General features: G+C 40.9%; 1 protein-coding gene across 1 annotated transcript in view; it reads left to right on the forward strand.

The window, feature by feature from the left end:
• The window catches only part of LOC133219908 (serine-rich coiled-coil domain-containing protein 1-like), a gene marked incomplete at its 5' end in the record, with an annotated part of 420,442 nt that overhangs the window by 17,044 nt on the left and 380,994 nt on the right, over window positions 1-22,404 (forward strand). The window lies entirely within an intron of this gene.

The following is a 22,404-nucleotide window of genomic DNA, read 5'->3' on the forward strand; positions in this document are numbered from 1 at the left end:
TCTGTTGAAGGTTGGCAGTGTCATAGTTTCCCATGTGGTTTTAGTTTTGATGAGAGCTTTCAAGGTATACCTCCTGAGGTGGCAAAACCTCATGCCAGGTTCAGGGTGTTTTAGGGGAAGAAGCCTTTCTTCCTACAGAAGTTCTTCCAGAATTCTACTTCAACATAAACTGTACTCTTTGAAGTTAGGTACACTAGCAAGGCATTGAGTAAATATTTTTGAACATTGAAAGGGCTTGATTCAGTTCCTTGACTATTGATGTTGCATGCCATTTAGCGTGCCTTGTGGTAATCTCTTCTAGCTTCCAGCTTCAGACCTTGAAGAGCTTGGGTCTCCTGTAGGTCTCACATCATATCTGGTAGCCTGTGTCTATGACTTAAAGACCTTAGGATATCTCAGAGATACTTAGGTTTAGGCAAGTGAACTGCTTCCAGGATGTCAAATCAGAAGCCAAACAGGCCAAGATAACTGCAACCTACTGTGTTTGAATTTTTATAGCACTGTAGAGAGACACGGAATATAAAAGTGGAGTAAAGTCAGTTTGCTCAAAATGTGTGCAGTGTGGTAGGTCTGTTCCCATGAAAGAGCCCTACATGGAGATATGTATTCTATTTCCCATAGTAAAAAAAAAGAAATGGAGAATTTTTTTCCATTATGCTACTTTAATTGTTGCAGCCTTTCCTTTTAAGGAAAAGATCTTGAAACAGTAATTAAAATAAAAAAACCACAAAAACCAAACAAACCAAAAAACAATAAAACAGCACAAACCAAAAAACACAAGCAAAAAAATTAAATCCAGGTTATGTGAAAGTCTCCTTACCTTTTAGAAAAGAAAACCTAAATTTCAATTTTTCAGCATTGTTAAGCATGCAGTAAAATAATGCAGTTACAAGATTTAATGGCGGTATCAAGCCCACACAGCTTGGCTATGTCTTTCAGAAGAAACTTTTCATGTGAGGTAAGAATGACACTAAAAGAGTACATCTAACAGTACTATCAGTGCTTTTCTGCAAGATTTAATCTCTGAAGTTGTGGGCTGTTGCTTTTGAAGCTCAGATTTCAGCTAGAGTGTATATTAGATTTAGTGAGCTGTTTGATTTCATTACAAGGCACAGGTCTGCTGCATTTCTCTGATTGCACAATCCACCTGCCTTTGCAGGGAGCATTCCTGCGGGAATCAGAGTGTTCATACAGTGATGAAAAATTAAACCTTCCATTTGATGCTCCTTTTATTGAGGTTTACAGGAGGATGTTGAAATACCTTCTGTGTAATAGTCAGCTGGAGTAAAGTATTATCCATCAGTGAAGGTATAATGCCTATGTGAATACATATTTATCTCTTTATCTGATGACAAGCTCCAGTGAAGCTCGGAGCATTCCTAGTGGTTACCCAAAGAGTGTTATTACATTTCCTGTTAGACTTTGATGCTATTTTTTTTGTCTAACACTTGTTTTTATCAGTTTCTCTGTATGCCAAGTGAGGAGCACTACTCTTAGTAAATTAATCCTGCTTTCTGTGTAGGAGATGTAACCTCCTCAGAGCAGCTCTCTACACACTAAAAAAATACAAAGCTCTCTAAAGGAACTGTCAACACCGATCTGGGAAGTGCAGTGGCTGCAGCTTGTGTACATGAAATGGAGTTTGTTTTAAACTTGAAGTAGCTTGTAATGTACCTGCCACACCATTAAGCACAATGTGAGCTTCAAAAGCTGCTGGAGACTTTGAATAGGCTTTAAAGGCAGCCTTAGCACCAGCGTGGAATTCAAGCTGCTCCAACCTCATTGCTGGCAGTGCCCAGATTAGCTCATTGAATGCTGGGGGTTGAGGTGTCTTGTTGAGCAACTGGGATTTCAGTACAGTCTTCCCTATGCCTTCAATGCTATATTCGCTTAAGTAACCTCTCTTTTCATTTTTGGAAAGAAATATGAAAATGAATTATACAAACTCATTGGAGTTGTTTCAGTTCTGTAATTTTTATCCGTGTTGAACAGTGTTACTTGCAATGCAGCTGGTGCTCCTCACCTCACGTTAGTCTGTGTTTCTGCAGAGCTCTGGCAATGTATGTTGCTGATTCCTCCTCTCCAAACTTTTAATTTGTTCATTTTTTTAAGAACATTAAACCTACTGGATTTTACGTTGGATAGTCTGCTATTAACAGTTTTCTGTGTATTGGTACTAAGATAATTTTATTGTTCTTGTTCATAAACTCTTTAGCCTCTAAAGGTATTAATTCCATAATGCGGGAACTGCCTCATCATTTCTTTCTGAAGCAAGGCAACAATGTTGTCCCAGCTGTGTGATCTTTTCAGGATATTCCCAAAGGAAGGGAAAAAAAATTATAAAGCGAAAAGGTCAGAAACCCTCCAGGATTTCCCACTAGCAATTACATTCATCATAGGCAGCTCTCTGGTGGCCTCTTGGCTTCACTAATTGCCTGTAGTGCAAAGTAATTTTATGTCTGAAATAGCTTATATGCCTCTAGCTTGGGTGAAGGCCAGAAATCAGGCCAAAAATTATAACTGATAAATCATCACAAAATCCAAGTTAGTGAGGAAGTAAATTGACTTGTCCCATTTGCTGCCTGTCATATCTGAATCTCCTGTCTTTCTTCTATTTTTTTAACATGAGTTAGTGGTTTTAAACCAACCAGTTGGAATTCTGCAAAGGCACATGTTTTCCCAGTTGTTGTTTGTGAGCTGGGATGCGTTTTTGTTTCTGAGTGCTGGTACCATTCAGTGGCCCGACTTGGGTACATGAGCATCTACATGGCATACCTTCACCACCAGGTTCTGCACCCAGGCGGTGGTATCTTGCCACAGGGCAGCAGCCCAGATGAGTTTACCTCTGCGTTGCCAGTTGCTCTGCTTCCATTGCTGCAACCACCCCCACAGGGCATTTTCCACCATCCATGAGTCTGTACAGAGATAGAAGACTGGCCACTTTTCTCGTTCAGCGATGTCCAAGGCCAGCGGGATGGCTTTCACCTCGGCAAACTGACTCGATTCACCCTCTCCTTCAGCAGTTTCTGCAACTTGTTGTTGAGGACTCCATACAGCTGCCTTCCATCTCCGATGCTTTCCCACGATAGGACAGGACCCATCAGTAAACAAGGCATACTGCTTTTCACTTTCTGACAGTTTATTATATGGTGGGGCCTCTTCAGCACACACCACCTCCTCCTCTGGTGAGATTCTGAAATCTTTGCCCTCTGGCCAGTCCATGATGACCTCTAGAATTCCTGGACGACTGGGATTTCCTATTCAAGCTTGTTATGTAATTAGTGCAGCCCAAATACTCCATGTAGCATTGGTTGCATGATGTGTAGAGAAGACCTTGCCTTTGAACATCCAGCCCAGCACGGGCAACCGGGGTGCCAGGAGGAGCTGTGCTTCAGTGCCAATCACTTCCAAAGCAGCTCGGGGCAACTGGGGTGCCAGGAGGAGCTGTGCTTCAGCGCCAATCACTTCCAAAGCAGCTCGGGGCAACCAGGGTGCCAGGAGGAGCTGTGCTTCAGTGCCAATCACTTCCAAAGCAGCTCGAACCCCTTCATACGCTGCCAGTATCTCTTTTTCAGTTGGGGTATAGCTGGCCTCAGACCCTTTGTATCCCCAATTCCAAAGGCGGAGGGGTCGACCTCGAGTCTCCCCTGGAGCTTTGTGCCAGAGGCTCCAGGTAGGACCATTCTCCCCAGCTGTGGTGTACACTACATTTTTTACGTCTGGCCCGGTCCGAACTGGTCCAAGGGCCACTGCATGAACTATCTTGCATTTAATTCGCTCAAAAGCTTGTTGTTGCTCAGGGCTCCATTTAAAATCATTCTTCTTCCGGGTCACATGATAGAGGGGGCTTACAATCAAACTGTAATTTGGGATGTGCGTTCTCCAGAACCCCACAGCACCCAAGAAAGCTTGGGTTTCTTATTAGTTGGAGACATTGCTGTTATCTTGTTGATCACATTTATAGGGATATGTCTATGTCCATCTTGCCATTTTATTCCCAGAAGTTGAATCTCCTGTGCAGGTCCCTTGACCCCCTTGACCTTACTCTGTTTTATGGCAAAACTGGTGGCTTTCAGCAGGATTTGGATTATTTTCCTCCCTTTCTCAGACTTCTGCTGCTGTATCACCCCACACAATAATGTCATCAATGTATTGCAGGTGTTCTGGAGCTTGCCCCCCGTTCCAGTGCAGTCTGGATAAGTCCATGGCAGATAGCAGGGCTGTGTTTCCACCCCTGGGCCAGTTCCAAGTGTACTGGGTGCCCCTCCAAGTAAAAGCGAACTGTGGCCTGCACTCTGCTGCCAAAGGAATTGAGAAAAATGAATTGTCAATATCAATCGTGGCATACCACTTGGCTGCCTTTGACTCCAGCTCATACTGAAATTCTATCATGTCCAGTATGGCAGCACTCAGTGGTGGTGTGACTTCATTCAGGCCACGATAGTCTACTGTTAATCTCCACTCTCTGTTAGACTTTTGCACTGGCCACATGGGGCTATTAAAGGGCGAGCGGGTCCTACTGCTCACTCCTTGTCTCTCCAGTCTACGGATCAGCTTATGGATGGGAATCAGGGAGTCTCGGTTGGTGCGATATTGCCTCCGGTGCACTGTTGTGGTCGCTATTGGCACTTGTTGTTCTTCGACTTTCAGCAACCCCCCAACAGAAGGATCCTCTGAGAGACCAGGCAAGGTGGACAGCTGCACAATTTCCTCAGTCTCCAAAGCAGCAATACCAAAAGCCCATCGGTACCCTTTTGGGTCTTTGAAGTACCCTCTCCTGAGGTAGTCTATGTCAAGGATGCATGGAGGCTCTGCACCAGTCACAATGGTGTGCTTTTGCCATTTCCTCCCAGTCAGGCTGATTTCAGCCTCCAGTATAGTCAACTGTTGGGATTCTCCTGTCACTCCATAAATATAAATGGTTCCACCCCTTGGCAGCTTAATGACATCAGGGTACAGTGTGCACTGGTATCTACTAGAGCCTTATACTTCTGTGGGACTGATGTGCCAGGCCATCTGATCCACACAGTCCAGTAAATCTGATTGTCCCCTACCTCCACCTGGCTGGAGGCAGGGCCCCTGTAATAGTCATCACATTGGTCACTTAGGTCTTGTTGACAGGGATTTGTCTTTACCACAGGAGCTGAAGTAAAATCAGCTCTTCTGCTCCATCTGGGAACCTGCTCACCAGAGACTGAAGCCACGGCTTTCATGGGATGGTCAGCCTTGACTTTTTTTTCTCCTCTTCAGCTCACACACCTGTTCCTCCAAAGCTCAGGTAGGTTTTCCATCCCACTTCATCATGTCTTCTCCATGATCCCACAGGTAAAACCATAGGGTGGCCCGTGGAGTATACATCCTATATCTTCTCTCTCGAGCAGTAGGGCTCCTTTTATTAATAGCTGAGACATGGGTTGGTGCACATGGGGAGCTGGATAGATCGGATAGATCGTCTCTCCCTTGTTTGAACTCCTGAGGGTTTTTCCACAGCTGAAACGATGGAAGGGGTGAGATTGTCTTCAAACTCTCGGAGTTGATGAATCATTTCATCTGCTGTTGGTGGTAGTATGTCATACCAGGTTATTGCAGCCAATGAGTGGGCATATGATGGTGGTGCATTCTGTGTAAATTTCCAACACATGGGTCTTGTACATTCAACTTCATCTATACCTATGGGCCCTTTTCCAGCATCCGGCCTGCAATAGATCATCTCTACAATGGCAGATTCCCTCAGAGACTGGATGCCTTTCTCTAGAGTAGTCCACTTGGCCGAACAACTCATAACATCGTCCTGCCAAGAGCTGCCTCCAAAGGCTAAAAGACTGTTTCTATTTTGCAATTGCTTTGTCAATTCCCCATTCCCTAGCAAGTGATCGCAGCTGCTGGCTTCCCTACCTTCTAGTTAGTGACTGTTAGCCCCATTGTCCCAGCATTGGAGCAGCCAGGTGATGATGTGCTCCCCTGGTTGATGGGTAAAATCTTTTCGCATATTCCATAGCTCTGTTGAGGTCCAGGGTCGAGAAGTCACCTCTTCTTCTTCTTCCTCTGATTCATGTAACAATAACTCCGGATCAGATGCTGTCTGGGGTGGTGAGTACATTGTTTCTTCATCTTGTTTCATCTTTCTTGCCTTTTTTTCACTTTTCCCCTTGCGTACAGGGGCAACTGATGTTGGTATGAATTGGTCCTCTGGTTTAGCTGCAGTGATTATCACTGTGGTCAGAGTGGCTTCAGTATGTTGTCAGGGTTTGGTAGCTGCTGTACTTGTTGCTGGGGTTGGTGTAACTGTTGTCCTTGGAGCTGGATTAGCTGCATTGTCTGTTGTAGTCAGAGTTTGAGTAGCTGCTGTACTTGTCACTGGGGCTGGTGTAGCTGCTGTTGTTGGAGCTGGAGTACCTGCACTGTGTGTGGCGGTCAGATTTTGAATAGCTCCTGTACTTGTCACTGGGGTTGGTGTAGTTGCTCTACTTGATAGGAGTAGCTGTGTTATCTATTGTAGTCAAGAGTTTGAGTAGCTGTTGTACATGTCAGTAGGGTTAGTGTAGCTGCTGTATTTAGAGTTGGAGTAGCTGCTGTGTTTGGAGTTAGAATAGCTGCATTATCTGTTGCTTTGCCATCAGATCCAGAGACTTTTTTTTTCCCTTTGAAGGTGCTGGATAGTGTTGAACAGGGCTCTGTAAGCATAGGCCAAGCCCCAGCACACTGCCGTGATTTGTACCTCTCTGGTATGACCAGGATAACAACACACCTCATTTAAGTGTTTTACTAATTTTTTCTGGATTCTGCACTTGTTCAGTGGTGAAGTTCCAAAGCACTGGAGGGGCCCACTGGCCGAGATACTTGCCTGTACTGTCCCACACACCCCGCCACTCATGACTGTCCAGCCTCAGGGAAAATCTTCTGGTCCTCCTGTGTCATCGTCTAACCCTAGACAAGACCTAAACCTGACTCTGCTTAACTTTCGATATCAGATGAAATGGTCATGGGTAAAACACACTCTGTATGTGCACCAGCATGGTGATCCCCATCACAATTAGCAGGCAGGTCTCAAGGGTACCTTAAGGCCATTCAAAACCTTCAGGACTCTCAAATGGTCTGGCGGGAGGGGATGTGGAGGTAAGGGAATATCTCCTTCACAGACTGACCACCCGAGGAGGGGAAGAAAGATGTGTAATTGCTAAATACTCCTATTATATACCTTCCAAAGTATAGAGGTGGTGACCACACTGGAAACACAAGCCACATCAGTTTCACCATCAGTGATTCTATTGTATTACAAGTCATTACCATAAGTACAATGAAACAAAAACTTTAGCCCAAGGCCCCCAGCCAATGGACACTAAAACAGCAAATACTGGCTGTAAGTAAGCTACGACATGCTGGAACTGTGAGATCAAGAGCAACAACTTTGCGAGCCAATAAATCAGCATTGTGATGAGTGATTATTAATACGAAACAATAAACACTTCTCACAAATACGATTAAACACACTCTGGTCAGATATGTTGTTATGTCAACCCTTCATGTCCTTTTTCAGGTGCCAAAAAGAGCTGTTGTGGTTTAGCACATCTGGCAACCCAGAACCACGCAGCCGCGGGCTCACTCTCCCCCCATTCCTCCCTCTGCTCCCGAAGGGATGGGGAGGAGAATCAAAAGAGTGTGACTCCCACAGGTTGTGTGGGAGTGCAGTAACTAAGGTATAACACAAACCACTACTGGTACCACCAATAATAATGATAAGGGAAATAACAAGGGGAGAGAATACAACCGCTCACCACCTTCTGACCGATACCCAGCCTGACCTGAGCAGTGATCTAGGCCTTCCAGGTAACTGCCCCCAGTTTATATACTGGGCATGACGTGCTGTGGTATGGAATACCTCTTTGGTCAGTTTGGGTCAGGTGTCCTGTCTCTGCTTCCTCCCGGCTTCCCCTCTTCCCTGGCACAGCATGAGACTCACACAGTCCATGGTCAGACTAAACATTAGTAAGCAATAACTAAAAACAGTGGTGTTATCAGTGCTGTTCCCAGGCTGAAAGTCAAAACCACAGCATTGCACCAGCTGCTAAGAAGGATAAAAATGTTTGCTACTGCTGAACTCAGGACAGGGAGCCAGGGGCAACCTGCCCTCTTCCAGGTACTGCAGCCTAGCAAGTAAGCATCAGACCATGACAGGGAACATACTAACGTGTTGTTCCTAAGGGTCTGAAGACTGGTGTGTCTTCTGACAAAGTTCTCTCTGCTTCCCTCAGCAGTGAGGAAAACTAGATTCTTGGCATAAAAATAGTCTGTTAGGCAATGTTGGTCCGCATCATACCTTCTATGTGTACATACATGTATATGCACATGCCCACATGTGCTCTGTTACTCCTCTTCCTTAGTGAACTTGCGTAGCATCACTTTTTTTGACAATGATTTTTCGCAGTCTTTAAAAATATTAAAAGAAATTTAATGTTTTAATTTTCACTGTATTTTATTAATAAAGAAACAAGTGTGGACCTCTAACAAGTGGTCTTCCTTTCTAACTTCCTCCTCCTTTCCATTTCCTATCCCATTGCCTGATAGCTACCTGGGAAGAACTAACAATCTGAGGAGTAACACTTTCTGGAATGATGCAGGTTATGGTTTTTCCCCCTAATACAGGTCAATGCCTAAAGTGATGTTGTTGCCCTCCTCCCTCTCTTCCCCCCACCTCCCTCCCCTCCTTTTTCTTTCATTCTTATAAACTAGATCTGTCTCACAGCTTGTACTATCCATGAAGGCAAGATGGCTATCCTGAACAGTTTGGTTTTTAATATTTCAAGATAACAGCTCCTGGAAGATAATAGAGTGTTTTCCCATAATTCGGGTCAAACTGGGAGCATTCAGCAATGACATTTCCCTATATATTTGTATAGAAAAGCTTTTTTTTTTTAATACTCTGTCTGAATGTTATGGGTATAAATTACTATAAATTATAAGCTGCTGTTTTTCTGTGATGGCATAATTTATTCTTGATCCTGAAAAATAAGTATAATTTTAATTCATTTTTAGTGTTATGCTAAGATAGCCCATCTTCTTTACAAAACAGGGCTTGTGTGCTGAAATGAAGGATGCGTTTTTATGTTCGGCTTGCCAGAAGTGTCCTTTGCTATCATTCAGTGTGACATAATAATAGCTTGGATGTCTTTTGCTTTGCCTATACCATTTGCAGTATGGGAAAATTAGGAAATCATGGTTTTAGTGTTGCTTGTCAAAAAGTCCTGAAACTTTCTCTTAGTTTATACTATAAAATAACTATGCGCATGGTTTACTATTAAACATTAACTATGCGTATAGTTTTTTACAAATTATTCTGGGAATTGGACCCAAACTAATCTTCTAATTCCAGTCTTGAAATCGTGCAGGGGCTGGGATATTGATCTGAAAAGCTGTAACTGGCTCAGGCTCTCTGAAGATAGGTTCAAATGCTGAAGTCAAAGCCAGGCTCTTTGCTGGGGGAAGGAGCTGGCATGAGGTTGGATGAGGCTCTGAGCCTCACAGTGCCAGCTCACCTCTCCTCCTTGTGCCTGCTTGTAATGAACACTCTTCTTTAACCTGAATTGTTCCAGCAGCCAGATGGCATTGGTTGATTAGAATAAGTGTATGCTATTAGCATTGGGTAATATACTGGGTAATGACAGCAGTCGGTCCAAGCTAGTCCATCAAATCATCAGAAGTAAAATTTTCAGTAACTTCTCTTAACGATATGAACGTGTTGCTAATTTAATCTGTTTCTGTTATCTTTTAATTTCTGATCTGATTGCTCACTTATAAATGAATTATAAATGTCACAGTGATAGGAAAATGCTTTTTAATTTCAGCTTGTCTGTTGACAATAAAACCTATATAATAGAGAATTAGGTCCCAAAGACCCTTTTCAGTTTGTTTTCTGTATTACTGACAGTCAGAGATGAATGTCATACTGAGTTTAACTTAAAACAGTCTATTCCACTGTCTTTTTGAGATAGGAGGATGGAAAGTCAAATCACTGCTGACAGAGTGAGCTAACATGACACAAACCCTGGCTTATTTTCAGATTTCTTCTCTGTAATTCATGGAGTTACACAGAGGATGATCTAAACCAATATGGAGGTCAGTTAAACACTCTTTACCAGCTACATGACCACATGTATATTTCACACAATTCTCAAAAATGGTTTTGTTTGAAGCAGCATGTGAGCACATTTTAAAAGCTTTTGTAAATCAATGCGATGAAAACACTTGCTTAAGTTTAACTTGACTAAAGAGGAAGTAATGTTAGTAATTATTTTCCTTCCATTCTGAAACAGGGTTCTCAGTTCATGATTTTGTGCAGGAAAGGCCAAGAATCTGTTTGTATGAATATCAGTACTGTAAGCATCTTGTTTAAATTTCAACATACAGGAATTAGCGTAACACAAGGAAGAAAAGAAGAACTACTTATCAGTTTAATTACTTAGCTAGAGTTTTATTTTCTTTTTCCCTTATTTAATGTTCAGAAAGTCAGTAGTGAAGCATATTTTGGGGGAAAACATTGTCCAAAATTATGATGAATACGTTAATATGGGCAGTTCTGCCCATCTCTTAAAAATTAGGAGCACTCTCTGGAGTTGTCAAAATGTGACAACATTGCTGTCACACCACTGACTGCACTTTAGTATTAAGTATTTGTAAGTATTGCATATGAAAAGTTACCTGTAATGTACTATGTACAAAACTGATGGTTGTTAACCTGGAACTGGAGAGAGTCGCATACAGATTGTGACACCCTCCCCTCCCCGAGAATCTGGAAAAAATTGTGCTAGCCAGCCACTCTTTACAATAGGATATACACGAAAGAAACCAAACCCTGTTTTGATTAGAACTCAAACTAAATTAAACTCGTGCCAGGTTAGACAGAGCTTTGCGTGACATGATCTAGTGTGAGGCATTCCTGCCCAATGGCAGGGGTGTTGGAACTAGATGATCTTAAGCTCCTTTCCAGCCCTAACTATTCTTGTCTATCCTGAGGTTAACATTTGAAGGTAATGAAAAGTATTCTTTAATGTGATGCTAATACTGAGGCTAAAAGTGGCCCTTCTTTTTTCAGACCTGAAATGCTTTTCATTTCTTCTTCTCAAATAACTAATACTTATGTCAGGAATTAAAAACTGCTGTGTAACTCCCCTGCAAAAGAGGTGCCTTTCTCTTTTGCCAGAAGTATACAAAAGTGATCTCTACAGTCTGATTCTCAGCAGAGCTACCACATCAGTCTGTTAACCTAGCCTGGAGAAGCCCCAGGCTTGTCATAGACTTCGCTGATTTCCGAACAGTGCAGCTTCATGCTGAACTGCCAAAATAATGACAGTTCTAAAATACATTTTTTAAAACAAGCCAAACTAGGCTTGTAACAGTGCACAATCATATCCCCATATTACCGTGGGGCCATTTGATGACACGGAGAAGAAGTTACCTTGGCATGCCCGTCCAGGACTCTGAGATGTGATTTTTTGAAGTTATTTTTTAGCTGTGGCAAGTATGAATGAGTGAACATGGTGTAATGATTGGGAATTATTATTATTATAATAAAGAAGATTTATTTTAATTTCTGGATTTGTTTTAAGGAATATAGGGTTCAGATCTATCTTGGGTATTGTTGACTGTTCAATAAAATATCAAAATATGTCCGCATAAAGTAAAAGAGAAATTTGGTGCAGATGTGTAAGCAATCAGTTACGTATTTATAGGAACATTTACTGGCCCTTCAATAAATTATTTTAATATAAATTTAATTAGGTCAAATCCAAAATCCAAAGCACAAAATTTTAGTCTGTTTTGAGATATAAATGAATGACATTCAAAGCAGTTTCATAATATAATAATTGTTGACAGTAAGAAAAAAGAACTTCATTCAAGGTTAGCAGATTTAACTTAAAAATCAAGAAGCACTTCAAGTTTCTGAATGGATTTAAAATAGAAGAACAATAATATTTGACTTATATATGTTATGTGTGTCAAAGTATGACAAACATGTTTAAAACATAGGTATTTGTATCAGTGTGCATGTATATATTATTGTGCATTATGTATGTACGTGTGTGTGCTCAAGCAAAATTACCAATGTTACAAAATATGGAACAGGGCAAGGTGTATGCTGTTGCCTGTGTAGTGGGTGTTTTAGAAACTCATATTGTCTCTAAATTTCTTATCCATTTTAAGTGGGCAACTTTGTAACTGCGTATATTGCTAAGCTTATTTGAATTGCATACTTGAGTTTGGATTATGTAGGCATATTTTGAATCAAGTACATGCCTTGCCAAATGGGTAGTACAGTGCACCAGTCATGTGGAAAAGCAAAAATCTCTGTTTGATTAGGTGCTGACATATATTTGCATATATATTTCACCATTTCCAAATATGTTCATATAGTTGTAAGCACTTCTATTTTTATAAAGCTATCTCTTACTGATCATGCAGAACTGTTAATGGTCCAGATTCAAAGCAACTTAAATCATTTAAGGGTGACTAGGGAATTTTGCTGATAAAATGCTAAACTGGAGTCTAGCAAATGTTGTCTATCATATTATAAGGTTGCCAGAATGCTGCTCTTGCTCGTGCAAGGTCTCGTTCAAGGTTGGGAAATGAAGCATATCTTTTCCTAACTGTACTCAAGGGTCTCTCTCATGTATGTTTGCTGTGGTTGTTTTTGCCAAACACCAATAAAACTGGGTCTCCTCAACAGTCCCACTGATTATCTTTTTAGTAGGCAATGACAGAAGCAGTGGCGCTTCTTATTTCACAACAGCAGGGTGGGAGGGATCCTGAAAGCCTGTGATTATGTCCTTCTTTCACCACAGGAAATTCAGACCTTCTTCTGGCAGTTGAGTAAAGTGCTTATGAAGGCAGGAGGTGAATGGTCTCTGTTCCTCCCTTCAACACTGTTCCCCTGTGCAGAGAGGTATCCAAGATTTACTGGTTGAGGAAGAGAGTTAAAAAAACCCAGCAAGCATTGAGCACCATTGGGTGTGATTTTGCATCATCTTTTCAGTGAGTTGAATAACAAAAAGCAAAAAAACCCAAACACAGTGAGATGAATAACAAAAAAAAAACCAAAAAACCCACCAAAAACAAAACCAAAAAACCTCAGAATTCTAATTCTTAAAAGAACAATAGTAAGTTCCCTGTTTCCCAAGCAGGGATTGTGGAAAATACTATTTTGGTCTGTCTTGCCTTTTGGTTTTCCCTTCGCAAACTGCAGGTTATGTATTATGAACACAGTCTAATACCTAAGCTAGGATCTTAACTTCATTAAATTCCACCTAAGGAGAGATGCCTCTAGCTGATAGGCTCATTCATTTGGCAGTTTCATCAGTTCTGGGAGAATTACTGCTTTTTCTTGGCTCCTGAGGCATTAAATTGGTCACTGAAATTGAATCTCAGGTTCCTAAAGGAATAAAAAATATTCCATAACGTACAGTTTCTATGCTGACCAGCAGAGATTTTGTCATAGCCTTTATTTGAGTGTAATAGTGTTAATACAGGTTTTGAGAAGTGGACAACTCACAGGACTTAACGTTACGAGTAAATTTAATTAAGAAAATAAAGTAATATAGGCATGCAAACTTACTGAAGAGTCTCATCACTTTTCCTCACCGGGAAGAGTAAGAATCTGTCTTTACTATACACAACTTTGCATTTTCAATATCAATTCTCCCCGTCTTTTTTATAATACCCATAAGCTTCTCCATGATCAAATGTGAATCTCCACAGTACTTTCTCTCTGTTCCTCAAATACACGCTAGTTTTGTGGTCAAGGTATATGAAAACTGACAGCACTGTCTGGAAACCATCCTGCAGTGCACTAACTACAAATGTGTAGAGGCTGTCAGTGGAATTTCTAGAAGTACTTGGCATTAAGCAGCACAGAAAAGAAGCAGAAAGCCTTCCTTTATAATTTGGCTCCTGAATACCCTTGTGCTTAACCCTATGATTTGAAACTTATGGTTTCTCTTACCTATCTGATGTGTCCTATCAAGGGAACCTGTTTAGTTCACAGTTCCTACAAGTGCTTTCTATGGAAGCATTTTTTCTTATTCTCATTGATTTTCTTCTCTTATTCTAAAGCTGATCAGTTTTCAGATGAAGTTTCTTATGTCCCTCAAAGACGCTAGCAGCAGCTTTATTTTCCTCATCCTTCCCTCCTCCTGTCCTACCTGTTTTGTTCCCATAACCTGGAGGCATTTACTCAGCTGATGTATAGTTTTTCCCTCTTCTGTTGATCTTTGATTATGTTAGTGATTGAGGTTATTAAGGTCACCATCCTTCACCAAGGACTGACATAAGCAGGCAGTGTTATATGTCCACTGAAAGAGACTGAAATAAAGGAAATTTCTTTCTTGGTCTTTTGGAAAGCTCTGCCTTTTCTCCAAATGAGATTTCTGGTGAAGGTAAGGCATTTTCTTTAAGAGAATTATGGAATGTTTATGGCATTTACGTGATTAAATTTGCATTCCTGCACAGCTGTAGCATATTTGGATGTCTTAAAGGAAAAGAGTAGTCTAATTACAATTACATCATTCACTCTGCACTTTCCAGAACATTATAAGGCTTTAGTCTTGACAGTTCAAGAGTGAGAGGAAATGGAATCTGACCTGCCTAGGAATTGGGTCTGTTTCTATAACAAGTCAAAACTGGGAGGTCTTATGCATGTATTGTACTTGAACATAACTACCAAAATGAATAACCATAAGTTATATGACCTAGGATGTACAATATGTAGCAGAAGTATGGCAATAACAGATTTATATGTTGAAGTCAGCTTATAAATGTGATGTGACTGCGATTATGTAGTAGGAAAAATGAACTGGAATGTTCATTATTCTTCTAAGGCAGAGTCAAGGCAATGTCACATTATACATTAGCTTTGTCCCATTATTCATTGGGTATATGAATTATGGAAGTTTTATAACATACAAGTGGATATTGTCATGCATTTTGATGATGTATTTTTTTAATGTTTGTATATGTTGTATATATTCTATAAATTTTATGTAGGCTGCAGTTGTCTGAGAACACTTACTGTTCCTGGGCTTGCACCAGTGAAATAAACTAAAATTTAAATATAACCAGTTGCTAATAAAGCTGAGCATAGGATTATTTCGCTCTTTCTTAAACAAGGAATTTTCAAAAGAAGGCAGACTTTCAAAACCTCATTCCTTTTCTATCTTTGTGTGCACAAGTTTATGGCTAAATAAGTTAGGGCCTGATCTTTTAATTCTGTTTTTATAGACCTCATATAATAATGTGGGCCACTGTACCGTCACCACTTGCTGCTGCTCCAGTGCATATGACAAAAGATCTTTACTGACATGCATTTGTGGCCTTTTTCTAAAATTAGTTTTCAGGACTGGTGTCTTGAAATATAGTGGTGAAAATGAGTTCTGATTCAGTTGATGAATTACTGAAGGTACACTTTTGCACTTTGATTTCTTTAAACTTTGTCATTGTAATGTTTAGTTTTCACACATTATGCTCTTTAAATAGTACCTTCAATTTTCATTTTTCATGGGGGCACGCTCAATCCCACTGTCCATATAGATGACAAAGATATTGAACGTCCTTGTCTTAGCTGGAGAGACATAAATTTGATGGATAGACCACTTGGTGGATAAGGAATTGGCTGGATGGCCACACAAAGAGAGCTGTGGTTAATGGCTTAATGTCCAACTAGAGATGTGTTACAAGTGGTATCCCTCAGGGCTTGGTGTTGGGACTGATCCTGTTCAACATCTTTGTCAGCGACATGGACAGTGGGATTGAGAGCACCCTCAGCAAATATGCCAGCAACTCTAAACTGTGTGGCTCACTTGATATGCTGGAGGGGAGGGATGCCATCCAGAGGGACCTTGAAATGCTTGAGAGGTAGGCGAATGCCAACCTCATGAAGTTCAACGTAGCAAAGTGCAAGGTCCTCATGCCCAGGTCCTTTTCCACCTAGCAGCTTTCCAGCCACTCTTCCCCAAGCCTGTAGCATTACATGGTGTTATTGTGGCCCAAATGCAGGAACTGGCACTTTGCCTTGTTGAACCTCGTACCATTGGCCACAGCCCATTGATCCAGCCTGTCCAGATCCCTCTGCAGAGCCTCCCTATCCTTCAGCATATCAACAATCCCAGCCAACTTGGTGTCATCTGCAAATTTAGGGAGGGTGCACTCAAGTCTTCTCATCCAAACCATCAATGAAGATATTAAACAACAGTGGCCCTAATACTGAGTCCTAAGGAACACCACTAGTGACCGCTTGCCAACTAGATGATGCCATTTACCACCAATCTTTTGGCTTAGCTATCCAGCCAGTTTCCAATCCAGTGAAGAATATACCTGTCCAGGCCATGAGCAGCAAGTTTCTCCAGGAGAATGCCATGGGAGACAGTGTCAAATGCTTTCACTCCTCTCTCACAGCTGCTATGCAGCTTTGTTTTACCCCTTCTTTAGTGTGTTGTCACAGAATCACCAGCACCATTGTCGATGGTCCCAGCTTTGGCCAGCAGCAAGTCTGTCTTGGAGTCATCTGGAAGTTGCTCTGTTTGGCATGGGGGGTAGCAGTTTATGGTGTCTTCTCACAGAAGCAACCCCTGGAGCCCTATCTCCCTGCAACCAAAACCTTGCCACATAAACCCAATACAAGTATTAAACATCGGAATATACAGTGGAGTGGAATACCATATCAATAACAATGTTAACAGCTAGAAATAGTTGGAGGCAAAGCTGTTTAATGAAAAGAATGAATGCTTTACTCCCTTCTGTAAGCCTTTGTTTTCATAAGCAACTTAACTGCAACAGAGAAATTTCTGGAACTTGATTTCCTTTCCTACGTCTATTTTGCCTTTTCTTTTAGTCCTTTCTTGTATTCCCTATGAATTTATTGTCAAGGTTTTCATTTAGGGACTTCAGTCAGACTATTTTTCTTGACCTTGTGTCAAGAGATCCCTAAACATGAGACAGTGATGAAATCACTTGTGTGTAGTGTCAGACTAAGTACTCACAACTGGGTTTTTTTATTCAGTTTGATAGCATACTCCTTGTGCATGTATATATGCTGAATTGTGCTGCATTTATTTCTGATACAGTAATGTTGCCTACTGAATGGGGAATTTTGATGAAATAGAAGTTTCTAAATGGCTTTGACATTGTTGAGAAACGAATTTTTTGAGATATACTTTTTAAAAAGCTCTATCTGAAAGCATCTGTCATAACTAAGATATCTGTGCTTTTGATTTGTGTCAAAGACACCTAAAACCTGAATACATGTTCCTCTCAGGCCATGCTTTAAATTCACAATTTCAATACATGCTGAAGACCAGCATCAGCAAGTGAAAGCAGTGGAGAGAGAGCCCCTAGTGCATTACAACTTTCCATGTTGAAAGCTATTTGCTCTCGTTGTTTCCTGTTGTGTCAGTACATTCATCATGCCTACTCGCATCATGTCAAGAAGTCAATAGAATTCATAGTTTTTATATGTTGTAGTGTATTTGTGTAGTAAGTTTTTATTTGGGTTCTTTGAATAGGTTGTGCTCTAATGTTTAAGTACTGTTAGTATCTAAACAAAGAGAGATTTCTAAAAAAAATAAAAAATGGGTGGGAAACAGGGCAAAGTTTCAGCAAAGGCTCTGCTACATCTACTACCCAGAATGATTGGAACGCAGCTCTGACCATGCTTGGGGAGAGAAGAGCAGGAGCTTTGCAATTTACAGGAAACAGGTGCAATTTACAAGAAACTTGAGACTGCCATGCACTAAGAGGAATCATTCAGAATGTCATGCCAAAGCCTGAGAAAATGAGTGTGATTGTGATATTATGCAGTATTAATGTGGAAAGAACTTAAGCAAACTAACCACCCTTTACAAATTAAGGTTGCACACTTCATGTTAACATTACAAGTCTAGATTTGCTGAGATGAGAATTAGCATGGTCCTCCTTTACTGCTTTTGTAGGTTATGTCTTTGAGTTTGGTCTCTGAAAATTTTTCAGTCCTTAAAACTTCACCATATGTACTGCAGAAAAATTCAACATATCATTAACTTTCTGTAACTACTTCTCAAGCAAGCTGCTTTGTAAGCTGAGCAGGAGATGAAGGGGTTGTAGTGCTTTATAATCCCTTACTTTGCTTTTTTCTCCGTGACAATTCAGAGGTAGATATCAGTGATTTAGTCTTTCTACTCAGAGAGTGCCAGCAGTAACTTTAGTAATCATATTTAAATTTTCAAATTCAGTACAAAGCATCCCAGAATCTCACAGAAAACTCTATTGCCCTACTGAGATAGTAGGATATGAAAGTATATTCTCATGATAGCTGGGTAGTTAACCTGTGCTGCTGCTGTATTCCTCGGTTTTTCCACCCAGCCTCTTGGAGTTTGCTTTAATTCTTGTTTATTGTTTCCTAATTTAGCCTGTAATCTCTGTGAAATAAATTGTCAGGGAGGAAGTGTTTGTATTACAGCAATGTGTTTGCTTTGCTTTTATTGTTTATTTTTGTTGTAAGCTCTTTTTTATGGTCTGTGAGAAAGTGATTAAAGCCGATAAGGATGAAAAAAGATTGTGTGGGTGAAGCTTGAATTTGAGACATTGGCAAATACAAGATTAGTCCCTGCATTCAGCCAAGGAGTCTTTAACTTTTGGACCATCTATTTACTTTATCTTATTGTCACAGACTGTAGTGAGAATTAATTGGTACTAGGTTTAATATATGGAATTTATATATTTATTATGTTGTAATGCCACAGTTAGCCCTGTCTTCATCAACAGGATAACAGGTAAACAAGTAGGGTAAGAGTTACTGCTTTTTGAGTCTCTGGAATGCTTGTAGGCAAGAAACAGTAAATGCTGGTTAGCTAAGCAGCAGACTGAAAGTGGGACAAAACCAATAGGGCTGCCAGCCCTTCCCTGAAACCTATGATTTTTGCTGGTTCGCTTGAAGACTGACTGAATTAACTTCAATATTTTCCCCCTTGACTTCTTTTGGTTCTGAAGAAAGCCCTGTAAATTCTGAGTAGTCACCAAAAAATATAGGAAAAATTCTACATATACTTTCATTTTGATTGCAGGCTGCTATTCCCAGCTTTCCCAGTTTCTTTCTTTCCCTATAGCTACCATGAAATGGGCAGTTCATCTTGATTACTTTTTGCTGAAGTAGATTTCAAGGCACTGAAATGTAAACTTCATCCTAAATGAAAAAAGTGTATTTGTATCCTGTGCATCTGTTATATAGGCCAGTTCAAAGAGACATCGAGACATCTGCACTTAACAGTATGTATGCAATGCCTTGCATAAATGGCACATGCTGTAGCCCATTCTTCATGGATATACAAAAAATACTGTGACAAATGTTTCAGGCAAATGAAAGAAGAGGGTCAGAAGGTTATTGTTAGAAGGAATTAGAAGATTTATAGGCAAGCTATAAAGCTTTGAAATCTCTGAAGCATGACCTTATTAATTTTGCCCACATTTTAAGATTGAAGAACACTGTCAGATATTTGAGAAGTAGATGATCTTAAGGTCCTTTCAAACCGTAACTGTTCTATGGTTCTATGTCTGTGTAACTTTTAAATACCCTTTTTTTGGTGAATGTTGGTTCTGCAGGAACAGCAGTGAGTAACAGGACAAAAACGCTGTTTGCTACTACCAGTCTGATGGTCACCAGTATTAAGACACAGGAGAACTTCAGTATACTGCTGCCTTTCCCAGGGCTGCCCTTCAAACTACAGTTTCTAACTGAAGGCAGCATTAGTGTCTTTTCATATGAACCCACAAGGATTTGTTGTAGCATTTCATCTTCAGAGAATTTCCTCATAATTCTCAGTTGTGCATTAGAAAATGCATCAGATAAGGATGGGTAGCTGCTGGCAGATAAGAGTGCACGCATCTTGCTTCTAACATCTGGACTTTCTACCTGGACTTGTGCAGAGTGTTCAACACTGTCCCGCACAACATCCTTGTCTCTAAATTGAAGAGGCATCAATTTGACAGATGGACCACTCAGTGGATAAAGAACTGGCTGGATGGCTACACACAAAGAGCAGTGGTCAACAGCTCGAAGTCCAGCTGGAGACCAGTAATGAGTGGTGTCCCTTAGGAATCGGTGTTGGGACTGGTCTTGTTTAACATCTTCGTCGGTGACATGGACAGTGGGATTGAGTGCCCCCTCAGCAAGTTTGCCAATGACACCAAGCTGTGTGGTTCAGTTGATATGCTGGAGGGAAGGAATGCCATCCAGAGGGTCCTCGACACGCTTGTAAGGTGGGCTGATGCCAACCTCATGAAGTTTAAACATGACAAGTGCAAGGTCCTACACCTGGGTCGGATCAATCTCAGACACAGCTACAGATTGAAGAGATTCAGAGCAGCTCTGCGGAGAAGGATGAGGGGGTGTTGGTCGATGAGAAACTTAACATGAGCTGGCTTCTGTATGTGCTCACAGCCCAGAAAGCCAACCGTATCCTGGGTTGCATCAAAAGGAGTGTGACCAGCAGGTCGAAGGAGGTGATCCTGCCCCTCTACTGCTCTCTTGAGGCCTCACTTGGAGTACTGTGTGGAGTTCTGGTCTCCTGAACATAAAAAGGACACGGAACTCTTGGAACAAGTCCAGAGGAGGGCCATGAGGATGATCAGGGGACTGGAGCACCTCCCATATGAAGATCGGCTGAGAAAGTTGGGGCTGTTCAGCCTGGAGAAGAGAAGGCTGCGTGGAGACCTCATAGCAGCCTTCCAGTATCTGAAGGGGGCTTATAAGGATGCTAGGGAGGGACTCTTCATTAGGGACTGTAGTGATAGGACAAGGGGTAATGGGTTAAAACTTAAACAGGGGAAGTTTAGACTTGATATAAGGAGGAAATTCTTTCCTGTTAGGGTGGTGAGGCACTGGAATGGGCTGCCCAGGGAAGTTGTGAATGCTCCATCCCTGGGGGTGTTCAAAGCCAGGTTGGACAGAGCCTTGGATGAGATCATTTAGTGTGAGGTGTCCCTGCCCATGGCAGGGTGTTTGGAACTAGATGATCTTAAGGTCCATTCCAACCCCAACAATTCTATGATTCTATGTTCTGTGTACATGTTGTATGTGGTTCTCAGAAATTCCCTGCATCTCCTGCCTGCTCTCTCATAGCAGGTACTCATGTTTGTAATTAAGTCCACTACATCAGTTGTGTTTGCTGACTGCTGAAACCTGAAGTTATTTTGTTAATACATGATTGGCCTGAATATTTTCCTTCTACATAGGTGTGGTATCTGCTACTAGTGTCCTAGGTCACGTCAGTCCATATAATCTTGGTGGGGTGTCTTTGGTACAGTTTCTCATGTTAAGGAATTTTTTTTCTGTTTCTGTCAAGTTCTCCTTATGGTTCAGTTCACATGAAACAGTTTTTCTTATTTCCTGGTAGAAGCTGTTTTGTATTTTTGTACAGCAAATAGACAGTTTCCTCTCACTGACAACTCACAGCTATTCCTTTGTGGATTTAGTAGCACCCAGTAGAACTTCAGTAGTGCAGTGAGCTAAGTTGTATGTTTTTTGCTTTGATGGGTTTCTGCTTTAGGTAGACTGCCAACATTTTCCAAAGGAGTTTGAAAGAGTGTAGAGAAATTGGACTTTAAAGTGGTTTATACCTCAGCAAGATTTTTTGTGACAAAGAAAAGTCATTTCTTCAGTTCAAGGCTGGTTTCTGCACTAAATACAAAAGACCTGCAGAGAAGAGGGTGTGCATGAAAGTTTTGACTAAAAGGTCATAGGAATTCTTTATAACAAAAAAATCCACCCCACCAACATTAGGCAGGCTGCCTGTACATGTCTTGTGTGTACTCATAGGCCTAATCTTGGAAACAATTACGTGCAGACGTGTGAGTAACTTTAATTGTGTACCTGCCAAATCAGTAAGACAAACTGAAATCTTTCTGCATTTGTAAGATCTTTAGTTTAGAGTTTCCCTTTCAGCAGTTAGAACAAAACAACATCAATGAAATGTCAGGTATTTGTCTAACATAGGTTTAGTATTATACTAAAGTCACTGAAGAGCTCTTTTACATAAAACTTGTGTTTTTTGTTTTGTGCTTTAAATAGTGTTATTTTGCTAAAGAACAATACCTGGACAAGTAATTAGCATGGTTCCTGTTTTCTGTTCCTTTCAGTGCTGCAGTTTTTGGTATTAAATTGAGAATATGCTTTTTGGGTTTGAAGATAATGTTGTCTTCCATGTTCATAACTGTTACAAACAAAGTGGTTTGCATATAATATCAATACTTTAACTGAGAGGAAAAACAAAAAGTGTGCTCTCCAGGAAATGAAATTAACCTACGATTACCCAGTTAATTATCTATACCTTGTACCGAGCACTGTAAACTGTTTCACAAGACATCCTATTTTGTCTGTTTTATCATCTA

This window comes from Neopsephotus bourkii, unplaced genomic scaffold (genome assembly GCF_033783945.1).
Source record: "Neopsephotus bourkii isolate Nb327-2 ecotype Australia unplaced genomic scaffold, CSIRO-AGI_Nbou_v1 NB_1384, whole genome shotgun sequence".
In the NCBI taxonomy this organism is placed as follows: Eukaryota; Metazoa; Chordata; class Aves; order Psittaciformes; family Psittacidae; genus Neopsephotus; species Neopsephotus bourkii.